At 43.5% G+C, this 21,510-nt stretch overlaps 1 long non-coding RNA gene across 5 annotated transcripts; it reads left to right on the top strand.

Moving 5' to 3' along the window:
- Positions 1-345: 345 nt before the first annotated feature.
- LOC105008421 lies at positions 346-20,396 on the top strand. Of its 5 annotated transcripts, none has more exons than XR_004576671.1 (8): positions 346-582; positions 8,191-8,320; positions 8,418-8,474; positions 9,953-10,320; positions 10,419-10,520; positions 10,603-10,827; positions 13,275-13,604; positions 13,794-14,064. It is a non-coding gene; the product is annotated as an uncharacterized LOC105008421 (long non-coding RNA). The 5 variants fall into 5 exon arrangements; XR_827644.3 differs by having other exon boundaries at positions 9,945-10,320; XR_002197661.2 differs by lacking the exon at positions 346-582 and adding an exon at positions 7,291-7,403 and having other exon boundaries at positions 9,945-10,320.
- The last annotated feature ends 1,114 nt before the right edge of the window (positions 20,397-21,510 follow it).

Raw genomic sequence — 21,510 nt, 5'->3', positions numbered from 1 at the left:
TCTACACTAACATTATCCTTGCATGACATTTCCGTCTGAAACCGACCCTCTAACTCTGCTATCTTTACCTGTAGACGATAGTTCTCCTCCGTGTTGTAGCTACGACAATTACCAGTGTTGTGCCTGAACGCGTTAATTGAACTCGTTCATATTTTGGGCGAACGTGAACTGAACGTACTGTATTACTGCCTGATGAACGTTACTGTGAACTCGTTCATTCTGGTGTCTGGTGTCTTACACGCGAAAACCAGGCGAAAACACACCGTAAACGCGCCTTAATATGTAGTAGAAAAACTCCCAATCTGGCAACACCCAGACACCAGCGTCGCACAGCCGCATGCGTCATCAAAAAATATAAAAAAATAACATGGAGGTGACAGCAGCGTGTAGCAATGAGGTGGCGTATAATAATTTAAAAGAGTTTTATGAGGTTACTGACAAGGTTGGTGAGGATGGGAGGAATCTGACTTTTCTGTGCAAACTTTGCCCGCCGGCTTTCAAAAAGAAAATCCGAACTTCAGTTACATCCACAGCGAACCTGAAACGGCACATTGAACTGAAGCACCCGGCTAGTCTTTCAAGGTATGTGAAAACAAATAAAAAAATTAAAAGACAGTAAAACAGATCCTCGACCCAAACCCCATTAACTGCGTACTGTAGCGGCTCCGTTGTCATCTCCCAGCAGCAGCTGGACAACCTGGTGGTGCAGTATATTGTCGGAGACCTGCAGCCTTTGAGTAAAGTGGAAAGCCCAGCCTTCATAAACTTAATTAAGGGGTTGCAGCCATTAAAATGGAAAAACATTTGCACCTAAATGATTACTGTCCTGTTTTTCTTTTAATAATTCCTTATTAAAAAATACCATTCAAGCAGCACGTTTTTCCTCGTGTTTTTGAGAATGTACTTTAGGGGTGAAAGCTGCAGCTGCTACTAGTGTGGAGTGAATGGACAGCAACATAGCATTAAAGCAACAATGGGGAAATGCTGTCCACTCAATGCTAATGTAAACCCTGGTTGGATAAGGATTCAAAATTGGATATGAAGATGAAATTTGACGCATAACTTCAGTGTTAAAACTGACAAAAGAATTGCTGTCTGTGGTTCTATATGGGCTGTGGCAATAATGTTGAAAAATAATTGCTCGTAGCAACATATGGAAAAAAATAACTGAACTAGTTAATTTTTTCGGAACTGTGAACTTAGTTAAACATTTTGAAGTTTGATCTATGAACTGAACTAGTTCATTTTAAAATTTGTGAACTGAACTTTGAACTAGTTCATGTAGAAAGTGAACTTTCCCAACACTGACAATTACAATGATAAAGCATAGCAATTATACTTAGCGTCGGGTGTTCAGGGGTGAGAAATTCTGTTAATTATGTCCAAAAAGAGTCCCGGTGTAGAAAAGTTGGGTAAAAGGTCAATAGATAAAAAATATTGTGTTGGTAAAACTCTTGAAGTTGAATTTGACCAATTCGTTTATATAGAGTAAATTCGAAAAATGTTGGCAGGTAACAGCAGGCAGCACGTCAACAATCCCACAATGCACCATGGTGGGGTTGTATGATTCAGTACACCTGTATGGTAGGGTTGTATAATTCAGTACACCTGTATGGTGGGGTTGTATAATTCAGTACATCTGTATGGTGGGGTTGTATAATTCAGTACACCAGTATGGTGGGGTTGTATAATTCAGTACACCTGTATGGTGGGGTTGCAGTACATGAACCCTTGATTTTTCCTTTAATTTGTCAGTTTGTTGTCTATAGGTACTAGGTAGGCTGTGTGTCTCTACATTCAATATCTCCTATGCGACCTTCCATCCATCCATCTTCTCCCGCTTATCCGGGGCCGGGTCGCGGGGGCAGCAGTCTAAGCAGGGATGCCCAGACTTCCCTCTCCCCAGACACTTCCTCTAGCTCTTCCGGGGGGACACCGAGGCGTTCCCAGGCCAGCCGGGAGACATAGTCCCTCCAGCGTGTCCTAGGTCTTCCCCGGGGTCTCTTCCCGGTGGGACGGGACCGGAACACCTTCCCAGGAAGGCGTTCCGGAGGCATCCGAAAAAGATGCCCAAGCCACCTCAGCTGACCCCTCTCGATGTGGAGGAGCAGCGGCTCTACTCTGAGCTCCTCCCGGGTGACCGAGCTTCTCACCCTATCTCTAAGGGATCGCCCGGCCACCCTGCGGAGAAAGCTCATTTCGGCCGCCTGTATCCGGGATCTTGTCCTTTCGGTCATGACCCAAAGCTCATGACCATAGGTGAGAGTAGGAACGTAGATTGACTGGTAAATCGAGAGCTTCGCCTTGCGGCTCAGCTCTTTCTTCACCACGACAGACCGATACATCGACTGCATTACTGCAGAAGCTGTACCGATCCGTCTGTCAATCTCCCGTTCCATCCTTCCCTCACTCGTGAACAAGACCCCTAGATACTTAAACTCCTCCACTTGAGGCAGGCACTCTCCACCAACCTGAAGTGGGCAAGCCACCCTTTTCCGACTGAGGACCATGGCCTCAGATTTGGAGGTACTGATTTTCATCCCCACCGCTTCACACTCGGCTGCAAACCGTCCCAGTGCATGCTGAAGGTCCTGGTTAGAAGGGGCCAACACGACAACATCATCTGCAAAGAGCAGAGACGAAATTGTGTGGTCCCCAAACCTGACACCCTCCGGCCCCTGGCTGCGCCTAGAAATTCTGTCCATAAAAATTACGAACAGAACCGGTGACAAAGGGCAGCCCTGCCGGAGTCCAACATGCACTGGGAACAAGTCTGACTTACTGCCGGCAATGCGGACCAAGCTCCTGCTTCGGTTGTACAGGGACCTGACAGCCCTTAGCAAAGGACCCAGGACCCCATATTCCCCAAGCACCCTCCACAAGATGCCGCGAGGGACACAGTCGAATGCTTTCTCCAAATCCACAAAACACATGTGGATTGGTTGGGCAAACTCCCATGAACCCTCCAACACCCCGTAGAGGGTATAGAGCTGGTCCAGTGTTCCACGGCCCGGACGAAAACCACACTGTTCCTCCTGAATCCGAGGTTCTACTATCGGCCGTATTCTCCTCTCCAGAACCCTGGCATAGACTTTCCCGGGGAGGCTGAGAAGTGTGATCCCCCTATAGTTGGAACACACCCTCCGGTCCCCCTTCTTAAAAAGAGGGACCACCACCCCGGTCTGCCATCCAAGAGGCACTGTCCCCGACCGCCACGCGATGTTGCACAGGCGTGTCAACCAAGACAGCCCCACAACATCCAGAGACTTGAGGTACTCAGGGCGGATCTCATCCACCCCCGGTGCCTTGCCACCGAGGAGTTTCTTGACCACCTCAGTGACTTCAGCCCGGGTGATGGACGAGTCCACCTCTGAGCCCTCATCCTCTGCTTCCTCAATGGAAGACGTGTCAGCGGGATTGAGGAGATCCTCGAAGTACTCCTTCCACCGCCCGACGACATCCTCAGTTGAGGTCAACAGCTGTCCACCTCTACTGTAAACAGCGTTGGTAGGGCACTGTTTCCCTCTCCTGAGGCGCCGGATGGTTTGCCAGAATCTCTTCGAGGCCAGCCGATAGTCCTTCTCCATGGCCTCACCGAACTCCTCCCAGGCCCGAGTTTTTGCCTCCACAACCACCCGGGCTGCAGCCCGCTTGGCCTGTCGGTACCCGTCAGCTGCCTCAGGAGTCCCACAAGCCAACCAGGCCTGATAGGACTCCTTCTTCAGCTTGACGGCATCCCTTACTTCCGGTGTCCACCACCGGGTTCGGGGATTGCCGCCTCGACAGGCACCGGAGACCTTACGGCCACAGCTCCGAGCGGCCGCTTCGACAATGGCGGTGGAGAACATGGTCCACTCGGACTCAATATCTCCAACCTCCCTCGGGATCCAGTCGAAACTCTGCCGGAGGTGGGAGTTAAAGATCTCTCTGACAGGAGACTCTGCCAGACGTTCCCAGCAGACCCTTACAGTACGCTTGGGCCTGCCGAGTCTGTCCAGCTTCCTCCCCCGCCATCGGATCCAACTCACCACCAGGTGGTGATCAGTTGACAGCTCCGCCCCTCTCTTCACCCGAGTGTCCAAGACATACGGCCGCAGGTCAGATGAGACGACAACAAAGTCGATCATCGACCTGCGGCCTAGGGTGTCCTGGTGCCACGTGCACTGATGGACACCCTTATGCTTGAACATGGTGTTCGTTATGGACAAACTGTGACTAGCACAGAAGTCCAATAATTGAACACCACTCGGGTTCAGATCCGGGGGGCCGTTCCTCCCAATCACGCCCCTCCAGGTGTCACTGTCGTTGCCCACGTGGGCGTTGAAGTCCCCCAGTAGAACAATAGAGTCCCCAGTCGGAGCACTTTCCAGCACCCCTCCCAGAGACTCCAAGAAGGTCGGGTACTCTGCACTGCCGTTCGGCCCGTAGGCACAAACAACAGTGAGAGACCTATCCCCGACCCGTAGGCGCAGGGAAACGACCCTCTCGTTCACCGGGGTAAACTCCAACACATGGCGGCAGAGCTGGGGAGCTATGAGCAAACCCACACCAGCCCGCCGCCTCTCACCATGGGCAACTCCAGAGTGGTGAAGAGTCCATCCTCTCTCAAGGAGTGTGGTTCCAGAGCCCAAGCCGTGTGTAGAGGTGATCCCGATTACCTCTAATCGGAACCTCTCAACCTCACGCACCAACTCAGGCTCCTTCCCCGCCAGCGAGGTGACATTCCACGTCCCTAGAGCTAGTTTCCGTGTCCAGAGATCGGGTTGTCTAGGCCCCTGCCTTCGACTGCCGCCCGATCCTCTTCGCACCGGCCCCTTATGGTCCCTCCTGTGGGTGGTGAGCCCACGGGAGGGCGGCCCCACGTCGCCCGTTCGGGCTGAGCCCGGCCGGGCCCCATGGGGGAAGGCCCGGCCACCAGGCGCTCGCATACGAGCCCCAACCCCGGGCCTGGCTCCAGGGTGGGGCCCCGGCTGCGCCATCCCGGGCGACGTCACGGTACTCAAAATGTTTTTCTTCATTTAGGGGGTTTTGAACCGCTCTTAGTCTGACCCGTCGCCTAAGACCTGTTTGCCTTGGGAGACCCTACCAGGGGCATATAGCCCCAGACAACATAGCTCCTAGGGTCACTCGGGTACTCAAACCCCTCCACCACGTTAAGGTGGCAGTTCTTGGAGGGGCCTATGCGACCTTAATTAATAATAACAATGTAATTTTTATCTTAGGTAAAACTGTGAGTGACAGAATCTAAAATAAAAATCCAGAAAATCACTGTATGATTTTTAAGTAATTATTTTGCATTTTATTGCATTACATAAGTAATTGATACATCAGAAAAGCAGAACATAATATTTGGTACAGAAACCTTTGTTTGCAATTGCAGAGATCATATGTTTCCTGTAGTTCTTGACCAGGTTTGCACACACAGACCATCTCCAGATCCTTCAGGTTTTGGGGCTGTCGCTGGGCAATACAGACTTTCAGCTCCCTCCAAAGATTTTCTATTGGGTTCAGGACTGGAGACTGGCTAGGCCACTCCAGGAATTGGAGATGCTTCTTACGGAGCCAGTCCTTAGTTGCCCTGGCTGTGTGTTTTGGGTCGTTGTCATGCTGGATACTCAACCACGACCCATCTTCAATGCTCTTACTGAGGGAAGGACGTTGTTGGCCAAGATCTCGCGATACATGGCCCCATCCATCCTCCCCTCAATACGGTGCAGTTGTCCTGTCCCCTTTGCAGAAAAGCATCTCCAAAGAATTATGTTTCCACCTCCATGCTTCACGGTTGGATGGTGTTCTTGGGGTTGTACTCATCCTTCTTCCTCCAAACACAGTGAGTGGAGTTCAGACCAAAAAGCTCTATTTTTGTCTCATCAGACCACATGACCTTCTCCCATTCCTCCTCTGGATCATCCAGATGGTCATTGGCAAACTTCAGACAGGCCTGGACATGTGCTGGCTTGAGCAGGGGGACCTTGCGTGTGCTGCAGGATTTTAATCCATGGCGTAGTGTGTTACTAATGGTTTCCTGTGGTCCCAGCTCTCTTCAGGCCATTGACCAGGTCCTGCCGTGTAGTTCTGGGCTGATCCCTCACCTTCCTCATGATCATTGATGCCCCACGAGGTGAGATCTTGCATGGAGCCCCAGACCGAGGGAGATTGACTGTCATCTTGAACTTATTCCATTTTCAACAAGCTGCTTGCTTATTGTCCTGTAGTCCATCCCAGCCTTGAGCAGGTCTACAATTTTATCCTTGATGTCTGGTCCAGGTCGAACAGGTCTGTGAGAGCCAGAATTCTTAATGGTTGGTAGGTGATCAAATACTTATGTCATGCAATAAAATGCTAATTAATTATAAAAAAAAACATACAATGTGATTTTCTGGATTTTTGTTTTACGTTCCGTCCCTCACAGTTGAAGTGTACCTATGATAACATTTCAGACCTCTGCATGCTTTGTAAGTAGGAAAACCTGTGAAATCAGCAGTGTATAAAATACTTGTTCTCCCCGCTGTACATGGGGCATTATGATATAACCTTTTCAACCAAATTCATGGTCTTACAGATTTCCTCTTACATCTAAAACTTGTAATTGCCTGAAAAGGCCCAATAAATGAAAGCCTTTCAGGATTTTATGAATTTACTGTGATTCAAGGCATGTTCATACAGAACATTAGTGGTTTGCCATGTAACTGCATACATGCAATGCAAGTAAATATCCATCAAATACAAATTTGTGACCAGTAGCTTAGAAATACATGGCCTTGTGTATTTCAGAGACAAAAACATATCAACCCACGCTGGATAGCCTTAGTTGGATGGCCAGATAATAATATGCTGGTAACGCATCCAACGCAACCTACAGAATTGACTTGTACACAATGTTCACTAAAATTATCTGAATGGGTCCAGGTGCAAATGGATAATTCCTTATTCAATTTATTTTTTATGTAGATAAAGACCAAAAAATCCAATGTCAAATTCGAAACAAAAAATGTATTAGCAGAAAACAAGTTTTGCTGGACGTGTTTCATTGTTTACATTTCCTATTTTAACGTAGCTGTCACCAACCTGGAGCATTTTCGTATGCTCGTCATTTGTTTTATTCCAAAAACGGAATAACGAAAAAACAAATCTATTTTCATTATATTTGCTTTTTTCTAATAACATTAAGCGGTTTAATGTTTCTTTTCTGCAAAGAGGGTGGGGTTCAATGTGAAATGCCTGTCATTGGCCAATTTTAAAGCCAAAATGTAGGTCCGCTTCCTTTCCAAATAAGAGTTTGAACTTCCAGGCACTCATTGGCAAAACTGCTCACCTCACAAAGAGAGTTTTTGCTCATGGGCAGCATATCCGGTATCCATCAAACTAGTGCAGAAGCAGGCTGGTAACAAGTTAGTTACAAGGTAAGTACATGCGACACGATTATTTTACCGTGCTTTTTCATAGATGTATTTAGCACTAAATCATTTCGGTTTAAATTACGTTCTTTTTTAATATTTAACATTTTCCAACGTAAATAGTTGACACCCTTTAAACCATATTCAGCTTGTTAGCCTTGTTACATCTAGCAAATTGGAAACCTCAGCTGGCTACCTAGCTAGCTAGTGTCTTGCATTGACTGTTTAAATTAACTGGCTAGCTATGTCCAAATACCTGTTAATAAGACTGGCTATTAATCCGCCATTCAGTTACATGACATGATGACTGAATTGCAAGGGTTGGAAGAAGAATTGCAGAGTACTGATGATCTACTTGAGAAACTATGGGTCGAAGAGTTAATTTTTAATGTAACTTTTTCCCTCATTTAAAGCCACACTGTGGTCTGTGAATTTCTTTAATGACTGTACAGTTTGTGATATAAGCAATGATTTCTGAAGAATAATGATGTCACATAAATGACTTATGAGCTTAACACAACAGTTTACATTGTTTACTAAGTCCAAACAATCACTTATGCAAAATGCATTGCATACAAATGTTTGCTAACCTAATGTAGATGGCATACAAGCCAGAAGCAATGATGATAGTCAGTCCATGGTAGATCACCAACTCCTCTAGCTTCTGCTCTGCCATAAATGGCTAGAGCCTCTCCTTCTTCTCAGTGTGTGAAATTCAAACAGTTATTGTATTATACTGGCAATTATGAGTTAGGGATGTTTGATTCATATAACTTATTAAACTTATTTTTAGAGAAAGGAAAAAAGGCGAAACGTCTCTGTTCCTCCACTCCCAACTGTCCGTTGGAAGAAGAGGGACAGCAAAGGAGATCTAGTCTTTCAGCGACCAAGATCAGGAAGATCCACAAAGGGCTCATCACCTGGTCAGTTTTTGTATTGACTTCTATTCATTGTTAATTTTAAAACTTACAGTGATTGATAGACAAATTGTACTGTGAATGTACTGTACACTTATTTCAGCACACCCATCTGCCAAAGCTAGAAGCCATGACATTGAAGAGGACACAGAAGATCTTGGTATGGACATAACTGTATTTGTAATCCTTTTGACACACTTATGCAGTTGCATGACAGACTTTGGTCTTATTCACTAGGACTGTATTCTTTTTTATTAGAGTTTACACATCTAATAGCCTTGTCATTGAATTGCATGGTATTGTGTCATGTACAGATCCATGCAATTCAATGACAAGTTGGATTAATGCTCCCAAGACAGTTGGTATGTATTGTATAACATTTACTCTCTTTTCACATTGTGTGGACAAACTTTGATCATAATAGATTAGATTCTTTTTTTAGATTACACTCAACTTTTATGTCATTGAACAGTACAAGTACAGTACAACGAAATGCAGTTAGCATCTAACCAGTGCAAATAGAGGAGGGCAGAAATGTACAAGTATTAAGTACAGTGTAAGTTACAAGTGGGATAATAGTTGTGAAATGGCAATACTACATTACTCGATGTGTAATCGAGGCAAATGAAGGAGAAGGCAGCATGGGCAACTGGGATGCGGATAGCCGCAGTGGTGTCCCCGGGGTAGACATGCATATGTAACAACTGTAAAAATGCATGCAGGATGGCAATTCTAAATGTGCAAGGTGCATGTGCAACTGAAATGCAGGGATAGCATCAGTGAGGTTCCCGAGGTGGACATGTACATGTAACAGCTGAAGACTACCATTATCAGACTTAACAAGGCAGTGTAAGAGTAGTAAGAAGGGAGTTGTGCAAGTCCCTGAGAGGTGGGGGGTATGGTTAGTGAGTTCTCTGGGTCACAGAGTTAAGCGGGGTTAAAGTAGATGGAAATACCTATTCCGTAGCCTACTAGTGTAGAACGCATAGACCTATACCTCCTGCCTGATGGTAGGTGGGAAAACAATTTGTGGCATTGATGTGAAGGGTCCCTGATGATCCTGTGCAGGCACCGCTTGTGCTGGAGTTCTATGATGGCTAGGAGCTGGGTACCAGTGATGTGCTGGGCAGTTTTCACCACCTGTTGCATGTTTTCCTTCCGGAGCAACCGAAAAACCACACTGGGGTGCAATTTTTCAAAATGCTCTCGATTGTGCAGTGGTAAAAGTTCACAAGAATCTTGGGGAACAGGCAGGCTTTCTCCAGCCTCCTCAAAAAGTACAGGCGCTGCTGTGCCCTTTGACCAATAGTATGTTCATACTTACTTGTAAAACACGTAGAGTTTGAGTATTACTTTGCTATCACCATTTACTTCATCAGTTGTATAGCATGCACACAACACTGTCCACATTGAACAGTTGACTGGTGCTGTTTCTTGAAAGAACTCAGGATAAATACTATTTGTCATTTATTAACAATTGTATTTGTTTCCTCAATACAAGCTGTGTTTTGGATGGAGATGGAATGTCTTTTTTTAAGTTTCCTTTGGAAATGTGATGACTAAAGTGCATATTACCAAAGTTTGTCAATTTTAAATGCTTTTCTTAATCTTGCACATGCACATCTCCAAGAACTTCAGGAACTCTTGGACAATTCTGATGTTCATGATGAGACACCACCACAGCTCAAGGCCAGTAAACTGGGCTACTAGACAGCTAATGTCTTCAGTAAGGTGGAGGGAGGAGAGGGCATTTCTCGTTAACAACTGACTGGCGATGGAGGATGTCTCCTCATCACCCATATGTCAACAGCGTGGGACCAACCCAGTTGTCATGCGCTCTAGAGACTGCCTTCCAAGACCCTTCTTCTGTGCCGAGTGTGACTCAGCAAGGCATTCCCTTTTGGTGCTCCACAATAGGGTTGCCATGGTGGAAGGTTTCCTAGAGCCACTCCCTCCCACTGCAGGCATCACAATCCTTGATGGCAGCCCTGCTTTCAAACAACTTGGTAACTTCCTACTGTTTTAGAGATCACATAAATGTACCTTCATTCTATTCTTTCATGATTAGAATTTTTTTTCTATGATGTCTGATGTTTTTATTTAGCTCCTCTCCTGCCTGTAGAGAGGCCTCAATGTTTTTGCCTGTGTCCACAACCAGAAATCAGTGTTTGCCCTGGCAGGTCTGTTGCGCTTGTCACCATGAATGGTAAGCATTCGGTATAATCAACTACATGTTGTTTTGTCTTGTTGCAATAGATCTGTTCAATTAATTTTGTTTCTCTCTTTAGGTCATTACTATCTGGCATTGCCAGAGCTCCATTGTGAAACATGCAAGGAGACTTGTTCAGCAGAAATGAGAGACCTGCAAAGAAGTGACTGCCACAATCAACTTTTGCACTGCGTTTTCGACTGGCGTTTTTGCCTCATATGAAGAGATGAAAATGGCTGCCCCAGGGATGTCACGTCAAGCATTTTTGACAATGCTTGACCAAAGGACAGAACGTTTTGGCAGAGTAGGTTTATGTAGCTGTATCAAAAGTAAAACTGACTGATTGTAAGGCAAGCCAGGAGGAGGATTTTTACAATTTCTTTACAATTGTTGCATTATCAGACAGGGAAAATCTTGTCTGATTCCTTCCATAAGAGTTTCATGGAATTGGTGGCTGCACGGGATGAAATTAACCAGCTTGATGAACATTTTTCCATTTTACACCCCCAAAATGGTTGCGGTTTCAGTGGACAGAAATCGCAAGCATTACCGGTTTAAGAACACTGCAGGGTATTTATACATACTCATTCAGTATACAGTGGGGCAAAAAAGTATTTAGTCAGTCATCAATTGTGCAAGTTCTACCTCTTAAAAAGATGAGGGGCCTGTAATTTTCATAATAAGTACCACTTCAACCATGAGAGACAAAATGAGAAAATAAAAAACCTGAAAATCACATTGTAGGTTTTTTAATGAATTTATTGGTAAATTATGGTGGAAAATAAATTTTTGGTCAATAACAAAAGCTAATCTCAGTACTTTGTTATATACCCTTTGTTGGCAATGACAGAGGTCAAACATTTTCTGTAAGTCTTCACAAGGTTTTCACACACTGTGGCTGGTATTTTGGCCCATTCCTCCATGCAGATCTCCTCTAGAGCAGTGATGTTTTGGGGCTGTCGCTGGGCAACACGGACTTTCAACTCCCTTCAAAGATTTTCTATGGGGTTGAGATCTGGTGACTGGCTAGGCCACTCCAGGACCTTGAAATGCTTCTTACGAAGCCACTCCTTCGTTGCCCGGCCGGTGTGTTTGGGATCATTGTCATGCTGAAAGACCCAGCCACGTTTCTTCAATGCCCTTGCTGATGGAAGGAGGTTATTCACTCAAAATTTCACGATACATGGCCCCATTCATTCTTTCCTTTACTTTTCCTTGGTCCCTTTGCAGAAAAACAGCCCCAAAGCATGATGATTCCACCCTCATGCTTCACAGTAGGTATGGTGTTCTTTGGAAGTTCTATTTTGGTTTCAACTGACCATATGACATTCTCCCAATCCTCTTCTGGACCATCCAAATGCTCTCTAGCAAACCTTAGACAGGCCTGGACATGTACTGGCTTAAGCAGGGGGACACGTCTGGGACTGCAGGATTTGAGTCCCTGGCGACGTAGTGTGTTACTGATGGTAGCCTTTGTTACTTTGGTCCAAGCTCTCTGCAGGTCATTCACTAGGTCCCCCCGTGTGGTTCTGGGATTTTTGCTCACCGTTCTTGTGATCATTTTGACCCCATGGGGTGAGATCTTGCGTGGAGCCCCGGATCGAGGGAGATTATCTGTGGTCTTGTATGTCTTCCATTTTCTTATAATTGCTCCCATAGTTCATTTATTCACACCAAGCTGCTTACCTATTGCAGACTCAGTCTTCCCAGCCTGGTGCAGGTCTACAATTTTGTTTCTGGTGTCCTTTGACAGCTCTTTGGTCTTGGCCATAGTGGAGCTTGAAGTGTGGTCGTGAGGTTGTGGACAGGTGTCTTTTATACTGATAACAAGTTCAAACAGGTGCCATTAATACAGGTAACGAGTGGAGGACAGAGGAGCCTCTAAAAGAAGGAGTTACAGGTCTGTGAGAGCCAGAAATCTTGCTTGTTTTTAGGTGACCAAATACTTATTTTACTGAGGAATATACCAATAAATTCATTACAAATCCTACAATGTGATTTTCTGGATTTCTTTTCTCATTTTGTCTCTCATCGTTGAAGTGTACCTGTGATGAAAATTACAGGCCTCTCATCTTTTTAAGTGGGAGAACTTGCACAATTGGTGGCTGACTAAATGCTTTTTTGCCCCACTGTACATACCAAAATATATTCATAATCACTTCAGGTCTCACCAGTTTAATAACAATATATAACAGTAGTTTTGAGAACTTTTTCAATCTTTACGTTATTGCTGAAAGAGCTTCATGAATCTTTATGTTGTTGCTGAAAACCATCTGCATGTCTTTGCTTTTTAGAACTGATGAATGTGGCTGCTTTAAAGGGGTATTGATCCACAAAGACGAGGATGTGGCCAATTCTGTGGACTATGTGCCCAGAACCACAAAACATATAATATTCCTTGAAATTGTGTGTTTGTGCTTAGAGTGTGTGAAATCACTTACCCACACTTATCATATAACCACACATCTTCCACAAAAGATGTGAACAAACTTAAAAGTAATTGAAAATTGATATTTTATGCTGAGGGGATAAGTTGTGAATTTAGCCCAGTTAAGGATAGATTTAGGGTTAGCGTATGGAGTAGTAGTATGGAGAAGGAACCTGTCCTTGCACAGTGTATTGTAAGTTTATCATATTACTTTAGTATAGTGTACTATGTAAGCTCTCACTATTGTAAGTTACTCTGGGTAGAGCATCTGCTGAATTACCTAAATATGAATGAATTAACATGTATGTACTGGTGTGGTACAGGTGTCTAGGAAGGGGATGTGTGGAGCTTCAGAATGGACTGCCGCCAGGGAGTTGCTCAAATAAATCCAGCTGCAAGCTTGATGAGGAGGGACTGGAACTAGTAGTGTGCTGACATCGACTTCTCCTCGGTGCATTGAACATGTACAGGGGTGAGGTCTATGCTTACCCACTTTTCCTCCAGCACAAGCTAGCCTCTAAGTCAGCAGAAAACATTACATTTCTGTGTTCTGATGTGGCGTGCAAGTATTTCCCCTATGTCCAGGAGGTGGCCCAAAAGTGCCCAGAGCTACAGGTCCTTTTGAACATGCAGCCCTTCAGTGGAAATGTGAGGTAAACTGTAGCATTAATAGTAGTTGTTATATTGAAAAGTGCACATTGTTTATTTAACATGGTTTCTTTTCATTCATTTATTTTTATTTGGTTTGGTTATCATTTGATCAAAGCTATTAATTACCTTTTTCTATGACAGGTGTTACATACTTTTTATAGTTTGATGAATTGCTCTTTTTTTATCTCTAGGTCAAATGGGGAGAATCATATCAAGAAGGAGCTGGATCCACCAAAGGCGAGGAGGTGATTTCATAAAGTTTATTATACAATTAAAGGTGCATACACAAGAGCACTAAAGCTGGGGAAATGCAGCAAAACTGGAGGGCTTTGGGAAATCAAGCAGTGACGTTGGAAGAACTGACTTCACAGCTAAAGGATGACATCTCTTCCAACTGGAAGTTAACTTTTTATTTTGCATTTTATTGATTACCAGTCATAAAATATCTGTTTTATAAACTGATACTTGCTGTCAGGCTTTGAGTAAAAAGGAGGAGCAGGAGAGCAAAGCGGTTCGTATTTTCTGTTTTATTTTTCGTATTGAAAAAAGGCGAAGCTTAACAATGCTCTTTTCAGAATGAGACAATAACACACAAAGACGGGAAGCAGAGGGAACATATACTAGGGGTAATGATGAGGATGAGAACCAGGTGCGCAAAACAAGACACAGGTGAAATGCATAATGAGATGGACGATGGTGTCAGAAGGCCGGTGACGTTGAACGCTGGAACCTGTCTGCTGCAGGGGGAGGAGAGGCAGCAGAGGGCGCAGTTGTCCCACTTGCTTTCAAACTATAAAATAATGAATTGTAAGGGGTACTGGTATGGGGTGCTATCATTAAGGATGAGGTAGTTCGACCTTTTTGGGTTGAAGATGAACTGAAACTCAACTTCCAAACCTACAGCCAGTTTCTGGAAGATATTTTCTTCAAGCAGTGGTACAGGAAGAATTCCTCAGCATTCAAGAAGGCCATGATCTTTATGCAGGACAATACTCCATCACATGCATCCAAGTACTCCACTGTTGGCTAGCAAGCAACAGCCATAAAGATGCCTGAATAATGACCTGGCCCCTTCCTTACCTGACTTAAATCCTATTGAGAATTTGTGGGATTTACAGTCATGGAATACAAAACACCTCTTTGAACAGCATTTGGGAGGCTGTGGTTGCTGCTTCAGTGAAAGTTGATTGAAAACAGATCAAGAAACTGACAGATTCCATGAATAACTGCTCATAGCAGTTATTGAAAAGAAGGGTGGCTATATTGGTCACTGAATATTTTTGGAAAGATACACATTTTAATTCTCATTTTGTGTTACTTATTTGTTACACTTCCTTTAAATATGAAGAAAAAACAAGTGAGTTGGGAAAAACTATTCTTGCAATTTAGTTGCCTAATAATTCTGCACAATTATATTCCCCTGAGGAAGATCAAAACTCACTTTTTCTTCGTAAAACATTCAGGTTTGAGGTTCAATTATATTTTGGATTGACATAAAGCATTGTGATTGTTAAATATTGCGAAATATGATGTGCCTAATAATTGTCCACAGAGTGTATATACAACACACAAAATTATATATCCAAGAATTCAGAAAATCAGACTGAGACAAATACTTTCTCAATGCACTGTTTATATGTATATTATCCAATACTGTTTATTGGATCACAGTTACATAAATTTCCTTCCCTTACATTTAGTTCTGACTAACCTCCCTAACTCTATGCTTCACAACAGTGTCCACTGTTCTCATGAAGTTCTTAGCCTTGCATTCTGAAATGTGAAAAATATTATGTATTTCAGTTACTCAATTTCTTCTTACACCCGATGGAATGGTAATGCATTTCTGTCATTACTCAAAACATAGAAAAGCATCCTGTTGACTGCTTAATTAACTTTCACTGTCTTTACATTACTGCTAGACCGACTGTTATAGTGCCTTGTTGGCACCGCTGAGTACAAATGAAATAGTCAGTGACACATTGAAAATAGTACCTAGACTTAGGTAACATTGAAAATAATATCTACACTCATGTGCTTTAAAAATAGTACCTAGACTCGTACCTTTACACTTGGGATTCTTTCTCTGCTTTCCTGGCGCTATCTCATACAAAAATACCTTTCATTTTGCCTTTCAGGAGAAAAGGCAAAATGTTATTTTATACAGTTATTTAATAGTCTTTCTCAATACAAATTTGGGTGTTATTTTAGTGGTTATACAAACTGTGCTTCAGCCACCTTGGGTAGTGTGTGTTAACATACTGTATAGATATAAAGTCATCATGCAGCAAATTCATAGCTACACTTTGTAGAAATTTATTAAAAAAATTAACTATTCAAACTATAAATTAAACAGCTCCAAAACCTGACACAATACTTAACTACACTACCATGCTGCTACATGCCACCCCTACAAACACAGCGCGTTTATTCATTTCAGTGTCTAGTGGAGCACTGAAATGAAAAAAATAAATAATCCATAACAAGTATTGATTATATCGACCTGCATTCAAAATTTGGCAAGATAGTGTATGTACCGCTCATAGTTTACATCAATAAAAATGTCCACACCCACCGCTGTCTTGGGATGTTGATGTCTTGGCAGGTTCATTGGCCAGTGGCCCAGATGGAGGGGAGGTCACTGTGGGTTCACTGGCATGGGCTTCCGATGGAGGGAAGGTCACTGTGGGTCCACTGGCCTGCGCCTCAGATGGAGGGGAGGTCACTGTTGGTCCACTGGCCTGGGCTTTAGAAGGAAGGGCGGTCACTGTGGGTTCACTGGCCTGGGCCTCAGATGGAGGGGATGTTACTGTGGGTCAACTGGGGGGGGTCTCTGGCTGGGTGCCCTGTGAAGTTGTTGTAAACCTACAAGAAGCTGTTCAAATGTTAATTAATGTTGATTTCAAAAACTGGAAGTGAGAGATATTAGTACATGACTCACAACACAAGATAATCACTGCAATTATTTTGTTTAATAAAATGTAGACTAAATGATTTAATCAATCTCAATCAGATTTATTTATAAAGCCCTTTTTACATCAGCAGTTGTCACAAAGTGCCTTACAGAGACACCCGGCCCTAAACCCCAAGGAGCAAACAAAAATAGTGTTGAATTTCAGTGGCTAGGAAAAACTCCCTAAGGTCGAATTTTAGGAAGAAACCTAGAGAGGACCCAGGCTCAGAGGGGTGACCAGTCCTCTTCTGGCTGTGCCGGGTGAGATATTAAGAGTCCAATTGGAATAATAAATACATTTCTCTGGGCTAAATCCAGAGTCTATTTGATTTTAGACTAGGTCAGAAGTATGACCAGGTGGACAAGGACAGGGACAGCAACGGGCCCCTCAAACCAGGTAATCTGCAGGTGTGGACCAGGACCTCATCTCCTCCTAAAATTTAAAACTGGAGGAGACTGAGAAAAGTTAGTAGTACATCCCTCATATCCCCCAGCACAATAATATAGCAGCGTAACACCTTGGAACTGAGACGGGGGGGTCCGGTGACACTGTGGCCCTACCCGGGGGAGGCCCCGGACAGGGCCCAACAGGCAGGAAATCAATCCACCCACATTGCCAGGCATCAACCAAAGGGACACCCACCAACCGCAACCCCCCTGAATGAGGGCCGAGTATTGCTAGCAGCGTACAGCCCAATTGCACAGGTGCACAACAGAGAGTCAACAACAAGCCAGTGACTCTTCCCCCGAAAGGCATTGGAGGGAGGGCATCCCAGTGGCGACGAGAGCCCACCTGGCAAGACAGCAAGGGTGGACAGTATCAAGCCTACTGGTCACCTTCACGCCCCCGGCCAGTGAAGGTTTATAAACCATGCTGTAGAGATGAGTTTTTACTTAATACACATAACAATGTCTGAATTACCTTTAAGTAGATACTCATAAAGACAAACATCTTTAAAACATCTCTGTGGGGGCCCTCTGGAGCTGGACCCAAGGCAGTCACCATTTCGGTGACTACCCACTTCTGATTACCCTTCCTGGTCTCTTTCCCCAAAAGCAGGATGGGTTCATAACCAAGCTTGTGTAACTCCTGAAACCTGAATGCTTAACACAACACGTCTTGGATTTTTACAGAAAATACTACAGCACATCAGTGTTTGGATAAATACATGAACTGATCCATAAACAGACCCAGACAGTTGATATATGAACTAATCAATAAACAAGCTCAGACAGTTGATACATGAAATTGGTTTTAAATCAGATATTCTCCTTCTATAGCTAAACAGACATCCAACATCTATATTGGATGCACATCCACTACCGTTCATAGGTTTGGGTCACTTAGAAATGTCCTTGTTTTCCATGAAAACCTACTGTACATTAAATATGTTTGAATAGGAAATACTGCAAAATGAATAGGAAATATAGTCATTGACAAAGGATAGAAATAATGATTACTAATGATAGTCAAACCCACAGTTGCTGATTCTAGAAAGAAGCAATAAAACTGTCCTTTAAGTACCACAACAGTGTCATAACATAATGGGAAAAGTGTTTTCTAATGATCAATTAGCCTTTTATAAAGAAAAACTTGTATTAGCAAACACAATGTGCCATTGGAACCAGGAGTGATGGTTGCTGATAATGGGCCTCTGTAAGCCGATGAAGATATTCCATAAAGAAAATCAGCCATTTCCAGCTTCAATAGTCATTTACAACATTAAAAATGTATACACAGTATTTCTGATCAATTTGACAGCAGGGGCTAGCTCAATTTGCGGCATTGGCAGCTCGCAGTGGCATTTCTGGTGGCAGGTTGAGATACCACGGCATCTGCCCCTTAGCAGTGGCATTTTTAGTGGCAGGTTGAGATGCCACGGCATCTGTCCCTTAGCAGTGGCATTTTTAGTGGCAGGTTGAGATGCCATGGCATCTGCCCCGTTAGTGGCATTTATAGTGGCAGGTTGAGATGCCACGGCATCTGCCCCGTTAGCAGTGGCATTTTTTTGTATGGCAGCTTGAGATGCCAACGATTTTTCCTGAGATGCCATGGCATCTTTGGCCGTTTAAATGGTATTTCCGGTGGCAGCCTGAGATGCCACAAATTTACTCGACCGATTATGGAGTAGAACGGTGGAAAACAAGGGGTGTGTTCGACATCACCCACTACTCAACATATACAACCAAACCAGTAACCTGGCGTACAATAGAGGAAAGACCATATCCGACTGCAACTGCTGGTGTTTGTAGCATTTGCTAGTGAGATAATGTGGGTGGATTGATATCCTGCCTGTTGGGCCCTGTCCGGGGCCTCCCCCGGGTAGGGCCACAGTGTTGCCGGACCCCCCCGTCTCAGTTCCAAGGTGTTACGCTGCTATGTTATTGTGCTGGGGGATATGAGGAATGCACTTTCTAACTTTTCTCAGTCTCCTCCAGTTTTAAATTTTAGGAGGAGATGAGGTCCTGGTCCACACCTGCGGAGTACCTGGTTTGGGGGGCCCGTTGCTGTCCCTGTCCTTGTCCACCTGGTCATACTTTTGACCTAGTCTAGAATCAAATAGACTCTGGATTTAGGACAGAGAAATGTATTTATTATTCTAATTGGACTCTTAATATCTCACCCGGCACAGCCAGAAGAGGACTGGTCACCCCTCTGAGCCTGGGTCCTCTCTAGGTTTCTTCCTAAAATTCGGCCTTCTTAGGGAGTTTTTCCTAGCTATTGAAATCCAACACTACTGTTGTTTGCTCCTTGGGGTTTAAGGCCAGGTGTCTCTGTAAAGCACTTTGTGACAACTGCTGTTGTAAAAAGGGCTTTATAAATACATTTGATTGATTTTGATTGATACCTTATAGTTTATAAATGTTAACATTTTCCAATATTACACTTGGTAGCATTTTCATGACCTTATTTGTTCATTTTTTTCAACGTTTCTTTGATTATTTATAATATTGTATTTGTATTACAGCCTGTTATGTTGCAGAGCTAAGGAAATAAATTGGTGGTAGCCTGTGTTTTTTTATTTTATTTAAAATGCAATGACAAAATACTTTACTCACTCAAATAAAAGACTGCAGTTTAAAGCATGATTACATTAGGGGTACAATATTTAGGATGGTGTCCCCTTTAATCTTTTAAATCTTGACATAATTTTTTTCTCAGACCCTGATCAGCAGAGATCAGCAGGATGACTATAGCTTTCGGAAGAGCGATTGTGAAGCTCCGACTGTTGCCATGCTGGCAGTAGCCTATCTCCCGGATAAAAGATGTGGACCGTCGGAGCTGAGGCCGAATATGAAGCCTGTAGCTGTGGCTAGCGGGGGAATCAACTATGAAAAAAAAAAATGTATTGCTAGTGACAGCCAAAGATAGACAGGAAAGGGGCACAGAGAGAGAGGGGAAGACATACAGCAAAGGGCCGCAGGTTGGATTCAACATGATTTATAAAAACATGAATCAGTTTGTTTTATTTTTCTTACAGGTTATATTCTAGTGTACTCAATATGCCCAAAAATAGGCTACCAAAGCAAATCTCTTAGCCTTTGTGCAACGTACTTTGCATTAAAGGTGATTCTGATTATTCTGTAGTAAGAGAACTTTGTACACATTTTACAAAAGATAGTCACAAACGTTTTGTTTTATAAATGTTATTTATACTGTAAATTACTAACTTTCCAGTGGGAGGTTACTTGGCATTTCAACCTGTAAACATTTGGTGAGGTTTGCTGATGTCAATATGCATCTGCTTTAGGCTACTAATGGATAATAGTACTGAGTTTGTGAAGGGTTTAAAACCATACCATACCATCTTCTTCCGCTTATCCGGGGCCGGGTCGCAGGGGCAGCAGTCTAAGCAGGGATGCCCAGACTTCCCTCTCCCCAGACACTTCCTCCAGCTCTTCCGGGGGGACACCGAGGCGTTCCCAGGCCAGCCGGGAGACATAGTCCCTCCAGCGTGTCCTAGGTCTTCCCCGGGGTCTCCTCCCGGTGGGACGGGACCGGAACACCTTCCCAGGAAGGCGTTCCGGAGGCATCCGAAACAGATGCCCAAGCTTAAAACTCCTACATAAATATCCTCACAGAGAGTACAACACCAGTGAAGAGACTCATCAATTAGCAGCCAGTGACTTATAATTTAACAGCACATGGGAATGGAAGCAACAGCATAAGTTTCTGAGCAAGCTCTGGCTTTGTCTTTTGCGTCTTGCAAGTTGCTATATCCAATAGGCTACATCTAAAGTAAAATAACCTTTTCTTTCACCTGCACTCTTCTGTTAGCATTCATATTAAAACGTGCCTATATACTGTATTGTTTATGCTATCATTCTTTTCATCTCTCACCAGCAGGCACATAAGCACAGACAGAAAACATAAGAGCATAGATAAAAGCAGATAGACATAGAACACATAAATTACATAAATACAGCACATGAGCACCAAAATCAAATGCATCATGTTTTATGCAATCGTTAGTTTTTATTATGTAGCCTAGAGCACAAAATGTTTATGAAAGGTTCCACATAGCATACATAAACTTCACTTTGCATTATAATATTAATCATCTGAATACAGTTTGCTAAATTAAATTCAATATAAAAATAAATAAAATTATTACAATTACAAGTACACAAGACATCTTTGTGTGGTTGTGTAAAATGGTTGCCAGATTTGTGTTTGTCCTGTAAGAATATAAAAATCAGCCCTGATGGTTATTTACTTGCAATGCTTTATGTTGTTTGTAGGAACACTTGTTTTCTCTTAATGTATCCATTAAAACATTACCCATTTAAAGTGTGCTGAGGCAACAGTTATAATAAGGACACTATATTATCACAAGTGGCATGAGGTGATTGTCAAATTTGAAAATATAGTTTATGGACTTAAAGGTCCCCTGACATGAAATTTTCATTTTGTGAGGTTTTTTAACATTAATATGAGTTCACCTAGCCTATAT

Source organism: Esox lucius, chromosome 13 (genome assembly GCF_011004845.1).
Source record: "Esox lucius isolate fEsoLuc1 chromosome 13, fEsoLuc1.pri, whole genome shotgun sequence".
NCBI lineage: Eukaryota > Metazoa > Chordata > Actinopteri > Esociformes > Esocidae > Esox > Esox lucius.
Note: the sequence above shows the minus strand (reverse complement) of the source record. Positions and strands in the feature narration are given on the sequence as shown.